General features: G+C 36.5%; 1 pseudogene; it reads right to left on the bottom strand.

The window, feature by feature from the left end:
• Positions 1–11,138: 11,138 nt before the first annotated feature.
• The window catches only part of LOC102861674, a 14,196-nt pseudogene continuing 8,221 nt past the window's right edge, over positions 11,139–17,113 (bottom strand).

Here is a 17,113-nt window from a genome sequence, read left to right as displayed (position 1 = left end):
GCTATGAATAAGTCATTGATTGTGCAAAATTCGATCATTCTCTCTCCAGCTCCATTTCTGTCACCGAGTCCATGTTTTCCAACTACTGAATCTTCTTCTTTGTTCCCGACTTTTGCATTCCAGTCACCCATTATTATCAATGCATCTTGATTAGTTGGGTCATAATGGAATTTCTATGTTCAGCTTTTTGAGAAAGCTCTATACTGCCTTCCAGAGTGGTTGCACCATTGTACAATCCCACCAACAATATAAAACAATATAAAAGTTCCTATCTTACTACATTCTCTCCAACATTTATTACTTGATTACCTGTTAAACTTTGCAACTGTTACTGGAGTGATATGGTTTCTCATTTTGGTTTTTATTTGCATCTGTGTTTTTGCCAGTGATTTTAAGTATTTCTTCCTGTGTCTGTTGGTCATTCGAAATCTTTCTCTGTAAAAATTCCTTCCATGTCTTTTGCCCAGTTTGTAATTGGGTTGTATTGGGTTATCAGTCTTTTTCATGTAGAGGCCCAGGAGTATTCTGCAAGCTTTCATTATGAGACTCTTTTCTGAGATGGTGTTACCAAATATTTGTTACCAGAAGGCAAGTTTTCTTTTCTTTTCATTTTGTTGGAAAAAGGTTTTGATGAACTCAGGGATTTAATCTTTAGGTCTCATTCATCAATTTTATCCTCTTCAGATTGTGAATTTCTGGTTGTATTTGGCAGTTTCTTTGTACCATAGGCTAGGGCTTCTAAGCTTTATCCCAATTTGTCTCTTATGAACTTTATAGTTTTGGAATTTACTCCCAGATCTCTGATCCACCCTGAGTTGATTTTATGTATGGGTGAGATGTGGATACTCTTTCAGATTTTCCCAAGTGGAAGTCCAGTTTGGGGATCATCATTTGTTGAAGCAGTAGCTATTTACCCATTTGATAGCTTGGATTTCTTTGTCAGTTGACCATAGATAGTTTGGACCATTTCTGGGTTCTCAATTCTGTTGGGCTATATGCCTGTCATTATACCTGTACCATCCTGTTTTGGTTACTAGCGCTTTTTAGTAGGTTTTGAGGTCAGGGGCTATTATGCCTCGAACCTCATTTTTGTTTCTCAGAAGTGTTTTGTTTATCCAGGGTCTCTTGCCTCTCTAAATAAATTTGACAATTTCCTTTTCAATATCCTTGAAAAGTGAATTTGATATCTAGATTGGGATTGTGTTGAACATGTAGATTGCTTTTAGTAACATTGTCAAGATGCAGAACATCTAAATTATACAATCAGTCAACTTGACCTTGAGGATATATTCAGAGTACTGCCGTGCAACTTAAAGTTCACTTTCTTCTCAAGTGCACATGTTACGTTCTCCAGAATAGATTATAAATTAGGACAGAAAGCAAGCCTCAATAAGTTCAAAAACATTGAAATAATACAAAGCATCTTCTCAGATCACAATGCCATAAAATTAGAAATTAACCATAGGAGAGTAATGCTTACAAAACCACCCATGTGAAAACTAAATAATTCTCTGCTAGAATATGATTGGGTTGTAAAAGAAATAAAGAATGAAATAAAAATGCTTCTCAAAACAGATGATAATGAAAAAAATACAACTTACCAAAACCTTTGGGACACAGCTAAGGCAGTCCTCAGGGGGCAGTTCATAGCAATAGGTACATACATTAAAAAGGAAGAAAGAAGAAAAATCAATGATCTGACTCAACACCTTCAGCAAATAGGTAAAGAATAACAATCTAATCCTACAATCTCTAAAAGAAAATAAATTATAAAGACAAGAGCTGAAATCAATGGGCTAAAAAACACAGAGACAATTGAAACCATCAATAAGACCAGGAGCTGGTTTTTAAAAAGGGTTAATAAAATGGACAAACCACTGGCAAACTTAACAAAAGAGGGGGAGGAAGACACATATAATTTGATTAAGAAATTATAGAGATGATATGACAATAGAACCAGAGGAAATTAAATCAATAATGTCAAAATACCATGAAAATCTATACTCCGATAAATTAAAAAACCTAGAGGAATTGGACAAATTCCTTGAAATGCATCCCCTAACCAGATTAACAAGGACAGATATAGAACACTTAAACAAACCTATCACAAAGAAGAAATTGAGAAAGTCATAAAAAGACTTCCCCATAAGAAAAGTCCTGGGCCAGATGGCTTCACAGCTGAATTCTACTAAACATTTGAGAAGATTTAACAGCAATTCTACTTAAATTATTTAAAAAAACTGGAAAATAAGGAATATTTCCAGAATAAGTTTATGAAGCAAGACTAACCCTAATACCAACACCAAGCAAAGATATAACCAAGAAAGAAAACTACAGACCAATATCTCTCATGAATAGAGATTAAAAAATCCTTAATAAAATAAAAATCCCAGCCAATATAATACAGAAGTACATAAAAAAATAATCCACCATGACCAAGTGGGATTCACAACAGGAATGCAAGGATAGTTTAACATAAGAAAAACAATCAACATAATTCACTATATTAAGAAAGTAAATAACAAGAACCATAGGATCTTAGCAATTGATGCAGAACAGTCATTTGACAAAACACAATATCACTCCCTAATAAAAACACTCAGCAAAATTGGAAGAGAAAGGAATTTTCTCAATATAATGAAAAGTATATATGCAAAACCAAGAACCAACATCATTTTCAATGAAGAAAGAATAAAAGCATTTTCCTTGCGAACAAGGACCAGACAAGGATGCCCACTGTCACCACTTCTATTCAATATTGTGTTGGAAGTACTTTCTAGACAAATGCAACAAGAGAAGGAAATAAAAGGCATCCAAATCAGCAAAGAGATCATTAAACTGTAGCTATATGCAGAGGATATGATAGTGTACACAGAAAACCCCAAAGAAAAAAAAATCCAACAAAACAAAAGAGCACAAAAACAAACAAACAAACAAAAATCCCAACCCACATTAAAGTTAATAGGCCAATTTAATAGAGTGGTAGGATATAATATCAATATCCAAAAATCAGTGGGATTCCTCCAAAATAACAAAGAGAATTCAAGAGAAGGATATCAAGAAAGCAATACCATTTTCAATAGGCAACCACAAATTGTGATACTTGTGAGTGAACCTAACTAGAGATACAAAAATAAGAGATACTTTTACAAATAATGTAATCATTGTATGCCTTCTCTTTTTTATTTTTAAAACTTGCCAATATTTTTCTTCTATATAACATTCACAAAAATAAATGAAACTAAAGAAGTATTGAAGGTCACATAAATATTTTTTCACCAATAGAATCACTTTTGAGAGGTAGCAATAAAGTGTTATTAAGAATATCAAAATGTTGGCATCTCCATTTTGGCAATATCAGTTGACCTCTGTTCTTCTCGTGTACCACCGAGTCAGAATCAACTCAGAGCCGACACTCCAGTGCATTGTCAGAGGATGTAAACTGCATGGGGTTGTGGGGTTGGTTTATTAAGCAGGTTGGGAGTGAGGGAAACAAGGATATAATAAAGTTCAGGTTTAGTCTTTAATTTCCAAGCCAGATTAACAGAACAAAATTCCTCAATTAGTTCAGATAGCTTCTCAATGAACAGCTGATACGCAAGGTTTAGTCCAGTAACACAAATATAAGAAGACTCTAATATCCTCAGTCATCCAGCAAACTTTATTTCATAGCAATCACAAGTCAGCTTTTCCTACAATTATTCAACTAGCAGAAATTTTAAATGTGGCTCCATCTCCAGGGTTTCTTCAGGCTAAGCTTTGCCAAACTCTCTACAGTTGAGTTTGCTTTCTCTCTAATATTGGCCTCACAGGTATTGATGATGCTGAAGAAGCTAATCAATGGGTCAACCATATGTCTGCAGTTGAGGCAGCAGGAGACCATGGCCCCAGAGGGGTATAAGGCAATGGATAGACGCCATTGTTCAAAAGTCTAGACACCACAGAGGAGACCTTTTTCCTATGTGGATGGTCAGTCCTAATCCTTAGTATGAAAGCTCTTCTATAACCTATCCACAATGAGTGATCTAATTAATATATTAAATACTTGTGGCAGAGCTTCCAAAATCATTGTAAGAAACATGCAAAGCACCACTGTTTGGCTAACTGACAGATAAGTGGTGAACTCAGAGTAGCCTGTGGAATAATGGATACCATTACTGATGTGGCTGAAAGCAAAGAATATCTGATAAATACATACATAAGTTTTATTGGCTATTTGAAGACATTTGACTGTATGAATAATAGTAAATAATGGGTAGTATTGGCAAGAATGAGAATTCCAGAACACTTAGTCGTGGTTATGCAAAATCTATGAATAAACCAAGAAACATTTGTTCATATAAAATAAGTTACAACATGGTTTAAAATCAGGAAAGATATGTGCCAGAAATGTATCCTTTCTCCATATCTATACAACATATGTGCCAAGAAAATAATTCAAGATTTTAGACTCTGTAAAAAAAAATATATTTCATCCAGATTTCATGAAGACTTACAAAGTCTACATTATCTTGATGGCAAAGCTTTGCTTGCAGCAAGTGAAGATTTAAAGCACTTACAAAGACTAGAGCCTTCAATATTGATTACATTTCAACCCCAAGAAAATTAAAATCCTCACTATTGAAGTAATAGACAAAATCATGACAGATGGAATAAAAATTTAAATTTTCTATTATTTTATTTATCTCATAGCGACCCTATGTACAACAGCTCTAAACTCCGCTCTGTCCTGTGCCAATCGCACTGTCTCTGACACTCCCATCCCAATTGTTGTACATAGGGTCGCTATGAGTCGCAGGCAACTCGACAGCACATAACAACAACAACAACAACAACATTATTTTATTTGCTTTTCATTCACAATCAACAACCATAGTAGCAGCAATCAGTAAATCAAAAGAAATGTTGAACTGGATAAAATTTGCTGTTTAGAACCTCTCTATAGAGCTAAGGGGCAAGGATGTCAATTTAAGACTAAGTTGAACCTCAATCCAAAGCCATGGTATTTTCCATTGCTTCATATGCAAGTGAAAATTAGAGAATTAATCAGGAAGACTTCAAAAGAATCAATGCCTTTGAGTTGTGGTACTGTCTAAAAAAGATTGAATATAGCAAAAGAATAAACAAGTCTGTCTTGGAGGGAGTGCAGTCACACAGCGGCTTAAAGGAAAAAAATCATGAAACCTCATCTCACACATTTTGGACATGTCATCAGGAGTCACAAGCCTTTGGGAAACACGTCATGTTTGGAAAAGTACAAGGTCATCAGAGGATTGGAAGACTTTCAGAAAGATCACTGTCACAAGGACTACAACAATTTTCTTAAACATAAGAGATGGTGAGGAAAGACAGGGAAAGGTTTCAATCTGCTGTTCATAGAATTTCTAAGAGTCATAGTTGAGTTGAGGGTACCTAACAACAACAACCCGATTATCACAACTCTTCCTTCTATGGAAGAAATGTTTTTAGATGTTTCCATAAAATTTCTAACTTACTAGGGAGCTCTGCTGACCTAGTGGCAAGAAGCTGCATTGCAATCCCGAAGGCACGTGGTTCGAGGCCACCAGCTGCTCACAGGAAAAGGATGAGCAATCTCCTCCCATGTGATTACCTGCCTCTGAAAACTCATCAGAGGGTCAGGTATGGGTTGGTTCTGACTTGACAGTACACAACAACAACAACAACAGGTTTATAGCAGCTAATGTTAGTCTTAATTTTTTCCGCTGTACTTTCTGTTTTTATATTTATTTCATCAGCTTATGGTTTTTATTAGTTTGGGATTTGGGAATTTTTTTTAACGGATTGTTCGTTCCTTATTTATTGGAAATTTTATCTCTTGTGCTAGATTTTCTTCCAGGATGGGTTATTTGGTTCAAATTTTTTTAAATGTGACCTTTCCCTTTCTTGCCTTTTATTAAATATATCTGTACATTGCCAAACAATTTTCTTGACTTGCACAAAAGCAGTTTTAACAGACACCTTATTTTCTCTGATGGGAGAATTTGGCACTTCCTTATTTAATGTTCCCAAGGTCTATTTTGTCTTTTTTTCTGTAAGGCAAAGATGTGACACTGTTACCCGCTTTATCCATCTCCATTTTTGAAAGAATGACATATATAGACAAAAGCTCAACTTAGCCTAAGTGTTACCCACTGTTAATAGAAATAAATTTTCAAATTTTGATAAGTGTCTTATTCTTAGATATTCTCTACCAAACCCATGTTGAACCCATTCTATGAAAGATGCTTTTAATTACTCCCAATAATAAGTTCAGATCTGTGCTTAGGAGTCTTTTTTTACAGGAACAATCAGCTTATATGACCATGGACTTCATTTAACTCACTTGCCACTTCTAAGTAGAAATTACATTTATAAAACGTAAAAGATAGGGGCAAACCTTTCCCTGATTTTGCTACTAATTTGGAAGTATTAGAGGTAATTCCAAGAATTCTATTGCTTCACAATTTAATTTTTTAAATTGACAGAGTTAAGGGAAGCTTTAGGTTATGCCACACTTTTTTTCTTCAATTATTGTTGTTATGTGTTGTCAGGTAGATTATGACTCATAAAAACCCTATGACCAACAGTTCTGAACCTTGCCCTATCCTGGGCCAATCTCACAGTCTTTTAAACACCTAACTCCATTGCCACAGTTTCTTTGTCAATCCATCTTATCCAAGGTGTTCTGCTGCTGCTGCTCTGACCCTCCACTCTCCCAAGCATACTGTATTTTATCAAAGAGTCATGACAACATGCCCAAAGTATATAAGATGGAGTTTCAAAATCCTTGTCTCCTAGGAGCAGCCTAATTTCACCCTCTCCAGGAAAGTTTGGTTTGTTCTTTCGGCAGTCCATGGTACATTCAACATTCTTCTCCAGCACCAAAACTCAATGGCATTGATTCTTTTTATGTCATCCTTAGATACTGTACAGATCTCCAATGCATAGCAAGCAATTGAGAAGACCCTACAATGCATAGCAAGCAATGAGAAGATCATAGCTTGGATTAGGCACACTTTAGTCTATAGACTGATCTTGTTGCTTTTTAGCATTCTGAGGAGTCCTCAACAACAGATTTTCCCAATGCAGTTTGTCTTTTGATTTCTTGATGGCCAAAGGTGTTGATTGTGGATCTGAGCAAAATGAAATCATTAATAACTTCAATCTCTTCTCTATCATGACACTGCCTATTGACCTAGTGGTGAGAATTTTTCTTTTCTTCATGTTGAGCTACAATCCATGTTGCAGGTTATGGCCCTTGATCTTTTGCAGCAAATGCTTCAAGTCTTCCTCTGTTTCAGGAAGCAAAGTTGCTGACATGGCACAGGTTACTGAGTCTTCTTCCAATTCTAATTACATATTCTTCATAAAGTCAAGTCTCTCAAATGATCTATTCAGTATAGAGATTGAAAATATATAGAGAAAGGATACATCCCTGGTTCACTCCTTTCTTGAACTCAAATCATGCCATGTTCCTTTTTTCCTCTACACAGCTTCTAATTGCAGACTTTCCAAAAGTAATGCATCTCCTTCCTTTCTGTTAACTGTGGATGTTAATTGTGGATCCAAGTAATATGAAGTTATTTATAGTTTCTATCTCTTCTCCATCCATCATGATGTAGTCTATCAGTCCAGTAGTAAGAATCTTTGTTCTCTTGACATTGAGATGCAATCCATATTGAAAGCTGCATTCCTTGATCTTCTGCAACAAGTGCTGCAAGTCCTCCTCACTTCCAGCAAGTAAGGTTGTGTCATCTGCATTAACAGAGATCACTGATGAGTCTCCCCCCAACCCTGATGCTATAGAGTCCAGCTTTTGGAATAATTTTCTACATGCAGATTGAATAAGTATATAGAGAGAATACAACCCTAACACACTCTTCTTCATTTTAAACCATGTAAATGATCCCCTGCTCTGTTCATGCAACAGCTTTCTTGTTCAAGTATAGGTTTCACTTGAGCAATTCAGTGCTCAGGGATTCCCATTCTTCTCAATGTCGCCCATAACTTTGTATGATCCACACATGCCTTTGCATAGTCAATAAAGCAAAAGACAATTCTCATTGTATTATTTACTTTTAGCCAGGATCCATCTGATATCATCACTGATATCCCTGGTGTGATGGCCCTCTTCTAAATCCTGCTTTAACTTCTGGAAGTTCCCTATGTTCTGTTCTAGTCATTTTTGAGTGATCTTCAGCAGTATTTTGCTTTCACATGCTAGTAACGATATTGTTTGGTAGTTTCCACATTCAGTTGCATCATCTTTCTTGGGAATGGGAACAAATATGGACCTCTTTCAATCCATTGGCCAGACAGCTGTCCTCCAAATTTCCTAGCACAAACTGGTAAGTGTATCCAATGCTGCATCTGTTAATTGAAACAAGTTAATTGGTATTCCATCAATTCCTGAAGCCTTACTTTTTGCCTTCAATTAAGCTTCCACTTCCTTCTTCATTACCATTAACTCCTGCTTATATTGTACTTCCCAAAAATTTTTAGTGTGAATCAGTTCTTTTTGGTATAATGATTCTGTGTATTCCCTCCATCTTCCTTTGATGGTACCTGGATCATTCAATACATTGCCCACAACTTCTTTCAATATTGAGATGAAAGTTTAGATTTTAGTTCACTCAGCTTAAGAAATGCAGAGCAAGTTCTTCCTTTTTCTTCAATTCTAGCTCTCTGTAAATTCCAATATAATTCTTTTCTTGGTGCCAGCACTCAGGAAATAAGGAGATACATTGCATTGGGAAAGTCTGCAATTATGGACCTCTCCAAATTTTTGAGGAGTGATGATGTCATTTTGAGGACTAACGTGCATCTGAATCAGGCCATGGTCTTTCTGTTCACTTGCTATGTATCTGAGAACTAAACAACGAAGAAGGATGACAGAAGAAGTGATACCTTTGAGCTGTGGTGCTGGAGAAGGGCACTGGACATCCCATGGACACCCAAAGGAACAACCAGATACGTCCTGGCGAGTTTGAAGTTGTAGTGCTCTTTTGAGGCAATGATGATGAGGCCTTGCCTCACATATTTCAGGCATTTTGCTAAAAAGGGCTATTGCTTGGAGAGGGAAAGGATGCTTGGAAGGCTAGAGGGTCAGCTAAGGAAAAGCAGACTCTCAACCAGGCGGACTGACATGGTGACTGCCAAAATGGGTTCTAGTTGCCAGAAGTGTGAGTATGGCCCAGGATAGGACAGGGTTCAGGTCTGTTGTGCATAGGGTCGCTATGAATTGTACTTGACTCAATAGCAATAACCTCATCATCTACGTATAGGTTTTACCTGAGAACATTCAAGTGTTCTGGGATTCCCTTTCTTTTCAAAGTTTGTCACAATTTGTTGTAATTCACATAGAAAAAGCATTTGCATAGTCGATAAAATACAAATGAATAGCCTTCTAATACTCTCTACTTTTAACCAAGATCCATCTGACATCAGCAGTGATATCCCCAGTGCCACAGCCTCTTCTTAATCCAGCTTGCATTTCTGGCAGCTCTCTTTCAAAGTACTGTTCTAGTCATTTTTGTTATAATCTTCAGCATTATTTTTCTTGCATGTGATATTAGTGATATTGTTTGATTATTTCCACACTTTGTTGGATCACCTGATTTTGGAATAGCAATTAATGTGGATCTCTTCCAGTCAGTTGGACATATAGCTGTCCTCTAAGATTTCTAGGCACACCCTGGTGAGCACATCCAAGGCTGCATCTGTTTCTTAAAATATGTAAATTGGTATTTCTTCAATTTCTGGGGGCTTATCTTTTGCCAATTCCTTCACAGCAACTTGAACTTCAGTTACCACCTTGGGTTCTTAATTAGATTCTGCTTTACTTTTCTCTTTTTGAAATTTTTATTTCATTTAACTCCCCCTTTGTCACTGGCTTTTCAAGATTTTTGTTTGTTGTTTTTGTTGCTATTTCTAGCTAAATTTTTCTATTGTTTATTTTGCCATGGATTAAAATATTTTTTTTAATTTGGTATGCACTTTTTTTGTCTTTACATAAAAATACTTTGACTAAAGTGTTGATATCAATACTTGGTAGGCTAATGAGTTAATAAAAGCTGGAATACCTTTTATAAAAATTAAAGGAAATTAATATATTTCAGTTTCAGTATAAAGAGAATTAAAAAAATCCTCATAACTAGACCAATAAACAGAATTCTAAAACCCAAATAAAAGATTGAATTTGTTAAGGACCTCATTTTACTTGGATCCATAATTAATACATATGGAAGCAACAGTCAAGAAATCAAACAGCATATTGAATTTAGAAAATCTGTGCCAAAGACCTCTTTACAGTGGTAACAAGCAAGGGTGTCTGTTTAAAGACTTAAATTTTGCCTGATCCAACTTATGATATTTTCAATTGCACCACACATATGTGATAATAGGGAAATTAATAAGGGAGAGTAAGTTAGTTTTAAAGAATGTACTGCCAGCTCAAAGCCAATGCAGTTGAGAAATATATCTCCTCCCATATGATTTGCTGGCTAGGAAAACCCACTGGAGGATCAGCTATGTGTCGGTTCTGATACAACAGTACCCAAAACAACAAAGAAAACCAAACCTATAGTTGTGCAGTTGATTCTGCCTTATGGTGATTCTCCATTGGTCCCAAAGCTGCAAATCTTTATAGGAGGAGTCTGCCTATCTTTCTCTTACAGAGAAGCTGGTGGTTTTTGAACTGCTGGCTTTTTCAAATAGCAGTGAAGAATATACTATACCAAACCACTAGGGCTCCTAAGAATAAGCATGCCAGGTAGCTTCATTTATTACAGTTTTCTATAAATTAAGGTATGATCTGTTTCCTCATAATGTCTATTCAGCCTATGTTGATTTGTTGGTTGTTTTCTTCTCGACTGCACTGCCATCAAATAATTTCTAACTCACAGCAAACCTCTACCAGTTTTATGAGTCTAATACTATAACAGGAAAAGACTACCCATTTTTCTCCACAATTGGTGGACTCAAAGTGTCAGAGAGGTACAACTCACTACAGAGTACAGAGTACACCATCAGAACTTCCATGTTTTCTTTTTTTTTAATTTGTCTTTGAAAAAGATTTTATTAAAGGTTTTTACAAAGCAACTCCCCAAAATTCAGATCCAGTTGCCAAGGAGACCCTATTATGCAGTTGGGACTGGCTGAGGCATAGCAGGTGGCTCTGGCTTCCCACCTTTCTGCTCGGAGATGGGGGTGGTAGGCAGTAGCTCGACTTTGGGCTCCACATGCTCACGTGGTCAGGGAGGGGCTTCTTAGGGCCAATCTTTCCACTTGAGTCCCAGGGCAGCATGATCTTTACTTTGAAGCCCAGCACACCCTGTCTGAGCAACACGTGGCACACAGCTGTGTCAACATAGTAGTTAACAGCGGCTCCACTGTGGATCATCAGGCCATCGGCAAATTTCATGGATTTAGCCCTCTGTCCTCGGAGTTTCCCAGAGACCGCAACTCACAACTTCACAGCCCTTGGCCCCACTCTCCATGATAAACCGCAGCACACCATAACAAGCCCTCCACACAGCAAGCCCTCCTAGAAGTTTGTAACGAAGAGACTGCCTGGGCAATGGCACACAGACCTCTTGTGGCCACTTTTTCAGCATAAAGCTCCACATTGCCCTCAGGGAAGCCAAACCTCTTCTGAACCAGCGGTCAGTTCTAGGATTCGTCGGCCCTTTTCACCAAGGACATTCTGTGTCCTGGTGGCTAAGATAATGATTTCTGTCCTGATTGGTGTAACTCGAACTTCAACTCCAGAGTAACCATCCTCAGCCAGCTCCTGAGTAAGAAACTCATTCAGTTCAGCTTTGAAGATGCCACATCTGCGACAAACTTCCTCTTCTTGGAAATCTGCACTGCCGTCTTCAGTTGCCTGCCGCCCAGGAAAAAGCAGAACTTCCATGTTTTCTTGCCTCACAGAACCCTTTCGTCGTGAAGTCGGAATCAACTCATAGCCAACTATCCAGTGGATTTTCAGAGGTTGTAAAGTGCACGAGAAGAGAGTGCTCTTCTTACTCCCATAGAGATTCTGGCTGCTGGAGGATGTGACCTGTTGGAGAGGCATGGCAGCACAACTGCCTACTGTCTAGTCCGCCAGGCAAACTTAGCTTTATGCACAAAATATTCCCTTCCAACAGAGCTCTCATTTTCTCACTCTTTGTATTATTATTCAAGATATCTTTCATTATAACTTATTGGCATGCTAAAGCTTTGTTATTTTCAACAACAAGGATGAGAAGAAAACTTTGTGGCTTTCTATTTTCTTGCTTTATCATCAGTGAATTTATAGGAGAACTGCTGCTGTCATTGCTAAGTAACTAGTAATTCAGTAATTTCTAGAGAAGAGTGAGATGAATGGAGTTGTTAAATCATTTATGCCCGTATTAGAATTAAGAGCACTTAAAGATTACACTCTCTAACGTCACTCTTCATTTTTATGATTGTTGTAAAAAGATCTTCTAGCTAGCTAATGGAGCTCACCTTGCCCTTCTGACTTCGTGCTGGAGCAAAATATCACTGCTGGAACAGAATTAACTTTAATCCTCAGTGGTTCATGGGAATATTTATCCGACATAGCCAATAATATTTAAGCTGTTACTTTACTTTTATGTCCTCTTGCCCCTTATTTGTTTGACAAATGCATTATATAATGGTAATGTCCATCTACTTCTTTTACTCCTGGACACTTATATACCGAGTAATGAATCCCTACATGTGTCATTTAAATACAAAGAGCACAGCTTCTGAAAGACGGGAAAGTGAGGCTTATGGATCATATTAAATCAACTCGACCCAAACCTCGTGCTGTTATTTCAGTATCAACTTACGGAGACCTTCCATCATGTGTCCCAATTATAATCGTTACAGGAAACTTTGTGTCTTTCTGACAAGGAGCATCTAGAGACTTGAACTTGTGACTTTTTGTTAGAAGTTCATTATGTTACATCTACTGCACTAGAGTTCTTTATACAAAATTCTTGTTTCATTATTATGGGACAATCTATGCTCATTTACACCATAGTCTTAAAATGATCAAGACACAGAACAATTAGTGTCATTTTCATTTGGCTTTCATACATCACTCTTAAAAGCTGCTGAGCTTTTGATTTTAACTTTTTTATGGCATATAGGCCTGAACTTGGAAGGAGGAGTGGCATCCACTTCCATAATAGCTTGCCTCTGGAAACTCTATAAACCTGGAGAGAGGATGAAAGGGACCCAAGTGTCGAGGACTCTCCTTCATAGGGTCGCTATGAGTTGCCTTCGACTCAATGGCACTTAACAACAACATAGGCCTAAAGCTTGCAGAGAAGTTTACAACTTCACAATCAGACTTGAAGTTTTCCTTTCTCTCCACTATAACTCAAGCAGAGAATCCCAATACATACTTCTGAAAATTCATTATCATGCTTCCTCTATGATGTCTCAGTAGAGTGCTAGTGGGCACCAACTATGACTTCCCAAAGTGCCACTGTTATTTGCTGGGGTTGATTATTAGAATCGTTGTAAATGTTGAGTTGTTTTTGTTTTTTTTTTAATTTTGTATTGGTTTGCTTATGAAGTTCATATACATAGTGTTTCACACTTTTCTTCATTCACATTGCATTTCATAAAATATTTCCCATGCATTATGTTTTATAAAATTAATCACCATTAGACCTCGCCCATCATTACCCTGTCTTTTCAGGTCCCCATTGGATCCTTCTCATTTCTTTCCAACTGCCTCACTCCATTCACCAAACTCTGCAACCCTATGGTTTCATCCCTATCCATTCTCAGCCCTCCACTCCCATTGTCTTACGCCATATTTGTCCTTATGAGACTAAATTAGTCCATTCAGTATAACGCTCTCCAGCATTAAAAAAAATGCAAGTAGCCAAATGAAAACTGAGCAAAGATTAGATTAAAATAATAGGACACTTTTCACTCTTTCTTTTAGTCTTTATATCTCTGTCACTCTGCTCAAATGGAAAACTGTCTTGATTTGATGATTTACATTGTCTCAGCATTTTTAAAGCCATTACTGTATATCAAATCTATGATTTGGATAAAGTGCATCTAAAGTAATCCTTGGAGGCAAAAATGGCAAAGAGTCATCTCATATACTTTGGGCATGTGGATATAAGAGGCCACTCCTTGAAGAGGGACATCATGTTTGGAAAGATAGAGCGTTAGTGAAAGAGAAGAAGACCTTCAACCACATTGAAATAGTTACTACAGCAATGGGCTCAAATATGTCAGAGGTGATGAGCACTACACAGGTAGGACAGAGTTCAGAGCATGTTGTCAATAAGGTTGCTTCAATGGAAGAGACAATAAATGACTAAATATATTTGAAGGATCTCTGTTAAAAAAGTACAAGATAAGATACATTTTGGAAATTACTCTTAGTAAAGTCTCAAGTGTTCAAATGATTTTTGCATGAACACCTAAGCTACAAATACATATTTTAAGTAATAATTTTATAATCATTTTTTCAGATTGATGCTGAGATGAAAAATACTCTGTAGTTATGGTGCTTGTGCATTGTCTTGGGTAAGTAAATATATTTTTATATTATAAAGTTAGCAAGAAAGAATCCATTCAGCATTGCATAATGTGTCTTAAAAATCTTAGAAAGGAGGTTTTATCTAATTAAATTATCCATTCTAGCTATTCAATATCTATACTCAGACCTATTTTACAGACAACAACATTAAGAATCTGGAGATGTTAAGGGATTTACACAAATACACACAGTTGATTTCTAATGCATTAGAGACTAGAACTGTTTTATTGGTTCTCAGCCTTGGGCTAATCCTATCATGGGCTTATTTCTAACACAATGGAATGTATAAAAAGAATTGTGGTGTATTCTAATGTTCTTCTATAGCAAAAGTCTAAGTTTCATTAAAAACAGATTCTCTAGCAGAGTTCTTACGTGAAAGACATATTTCAGATTAAAACAGCCTTGTTGAATCATTATTATCTGTCTTTATCAGAGTTTACATGTTTTATATTATAGAATTCTAATGGCTGGTGAATACATTAAGAGTATAAATAATTCATTCACACATAAATCCACACTCTAAAAGATGATCTTCATTCTGTATACTTTAACAAAAATTCTTTTTCTCCAGATTCAGGTATATTAATCTTAAAAGATCACGTTTGAGATTACAATAATTGTTGTGGCTTACTTAAATTACTGTAGAACTAGTTATTTCAGCAATGCTGACTTTTTGATTTTGCTTACCAATGGCAATCTTCTAGAAATGATGTGGAAAGAAGAGCCCCTAATACACTGCCTACTGAAATAAAAAAATTAGTTCATCATATTGACTTTTATAACTTTGACTCTTTGAGTCATTCGAGACAATAAAGATGAAAATTAACACTGTGAAAGACAGCACAGGAGGTGGTCAAGAAAACTAATTTTTTTTCAATTATCCAATTTGAAATTGGAATCCCTACTCCCCCATTATTTATCTTTGTGACCTCAAGCAAGTTATTTATGCTTCCAATTTAATGTGGTTTAGTTTTATTGTAAACTGAAAATCTCAATATCTACTGCAGAAGGTTATTGAAATGATTAAGTGAAATGAAGTATATAAAATACTTAGAAGGAACAAAAATAAATAATAGCTGTAATAGTAGAAGTATTACTGTTGCTGCTATTCCTAATATCTCTCTAAACTAAGAGATATTTTCTACTCACATTTTCTCATATTTTTGTGTATAGATATTGTGTTCTGAAAGGAAAATAAGAATAAATCTGGGGGAAATAAAAATGAAAGTTATTTTTACGTGTAACATAAATATTTGAGTTAAACTAATATATGACCTCTCATGCTGCTATGCTAGACATCTTCCTAATGTTTTATTTCAATTAAGTATCTGGAAGATTGGATTTTTTTAATATTCAAAAATTACCTTACCCTATCCTAAAGCACTTGCTGCAGAAGGTCAAGGACTACAGCCTTCAATATGGATTGAATTTGTTGAAAACAAAGATTCTCACCACTGAGCTAATTGTCAGCATCATGATAGATGGTGAAAAAATTGAGATTGTTAACAGCTTTAGTTTGCTTAGCTCCACAATCAACACTCTTGACATCAGCAGTCAGGAAATTAAAAAAATGTATTGCATTGGGAAAGTCTGCTGTCAGAGACCTCTCCAAAATACTGAAGAGCAACAATGTCGGTCTGGAGAGTAAAGTTTACCTGCTACAGGCCATGGTCTTTGCACTCACTTGCTATGCACCAGAGAGATGGGCAATGATTATGGAAGGAGAATTGATGCCTCTGTGCTGTGGTGTTGAAGAGTATTGACTATACCATGGACTGCTAAGAGAACAAACAGGTTAATCCCAGAGATTGTGAAACCAGGCTGCTCCTTGAAGGCAAGGATTTTGAGGCTTTGTCTGACACACTTTGGATATGTTGTAAGGAGGGACCAATTCTTGGAGAGGGACATCATGCTTGGGATGGTGGAGGGACAGCGCAGGAGAGGAAGAATCAATGAGATGGATTCAGTGACTGAAGTAATGAGGTTTGTGTGTCGTTAGAGACAGTAAGACTGGCACAGAATAGAGCAGGGTTTATGGCTGTTGTATGTACAGGGTCACTCTGAATTGCAGATGACTCAACAGCACATAACAGCAGCCTTCAAGATATCTTAAGCTTTAGCATATTGCCTTTTAATTTGTTTCTCACAAAACTCTTTTTTGTATAGACAATCTGAGTACATTTTCTTGCTGTCTCATGTATATTTCTCAGGATCTAGAAACTACAAATTAAAATTGAAAATAGTGTCCTGAGAAAAGTAACCTAAGTGCCCATCAACAAACAAATGGATAGAGAAGCTGTGGTATATTCACACAATGGAATACTACGCTGCATTGGAAAAACAAGGAACTCATGCAATATTTTTCAAAATGGGTGACCCTGGAGGACATTATGTTGAGTGAAATATCTCAGTCACAAAAGGACAAATACTATATGGTGCCACTTTTGCAGAATGACGCTGACATCGGGGTGGGGGTAAAACTGAGAAAAACTGGATAAATTATGTTTACTACATTGTGGCCGATGAGGGAGAGAATAGTTTAAAAGTAATATA

The sequence above is a fragment of the Elephantulus edwardii genome, unplaced genomic scaffold, assembly GCF_000299155.1.
Source record: "Elephantulus edwardii isolate Elephantulus edwardi_28Jun2011 unplaced genomic scaffold, EleEdw1.0 scaffold00192, whole genome shotgun sequence".
Lineage (NCBI taxonomy): Eukaryota > Metazoa > Chordata > Mammalia > Macroscelidea > Macroscelididae > Elephantulus > Elephantulus edwardii.
The sequence above is the reverse complement of the archived record's forward strand: the minus strand, read 5'-3'. Positions and strand labels throughout refer to the sequence as shown.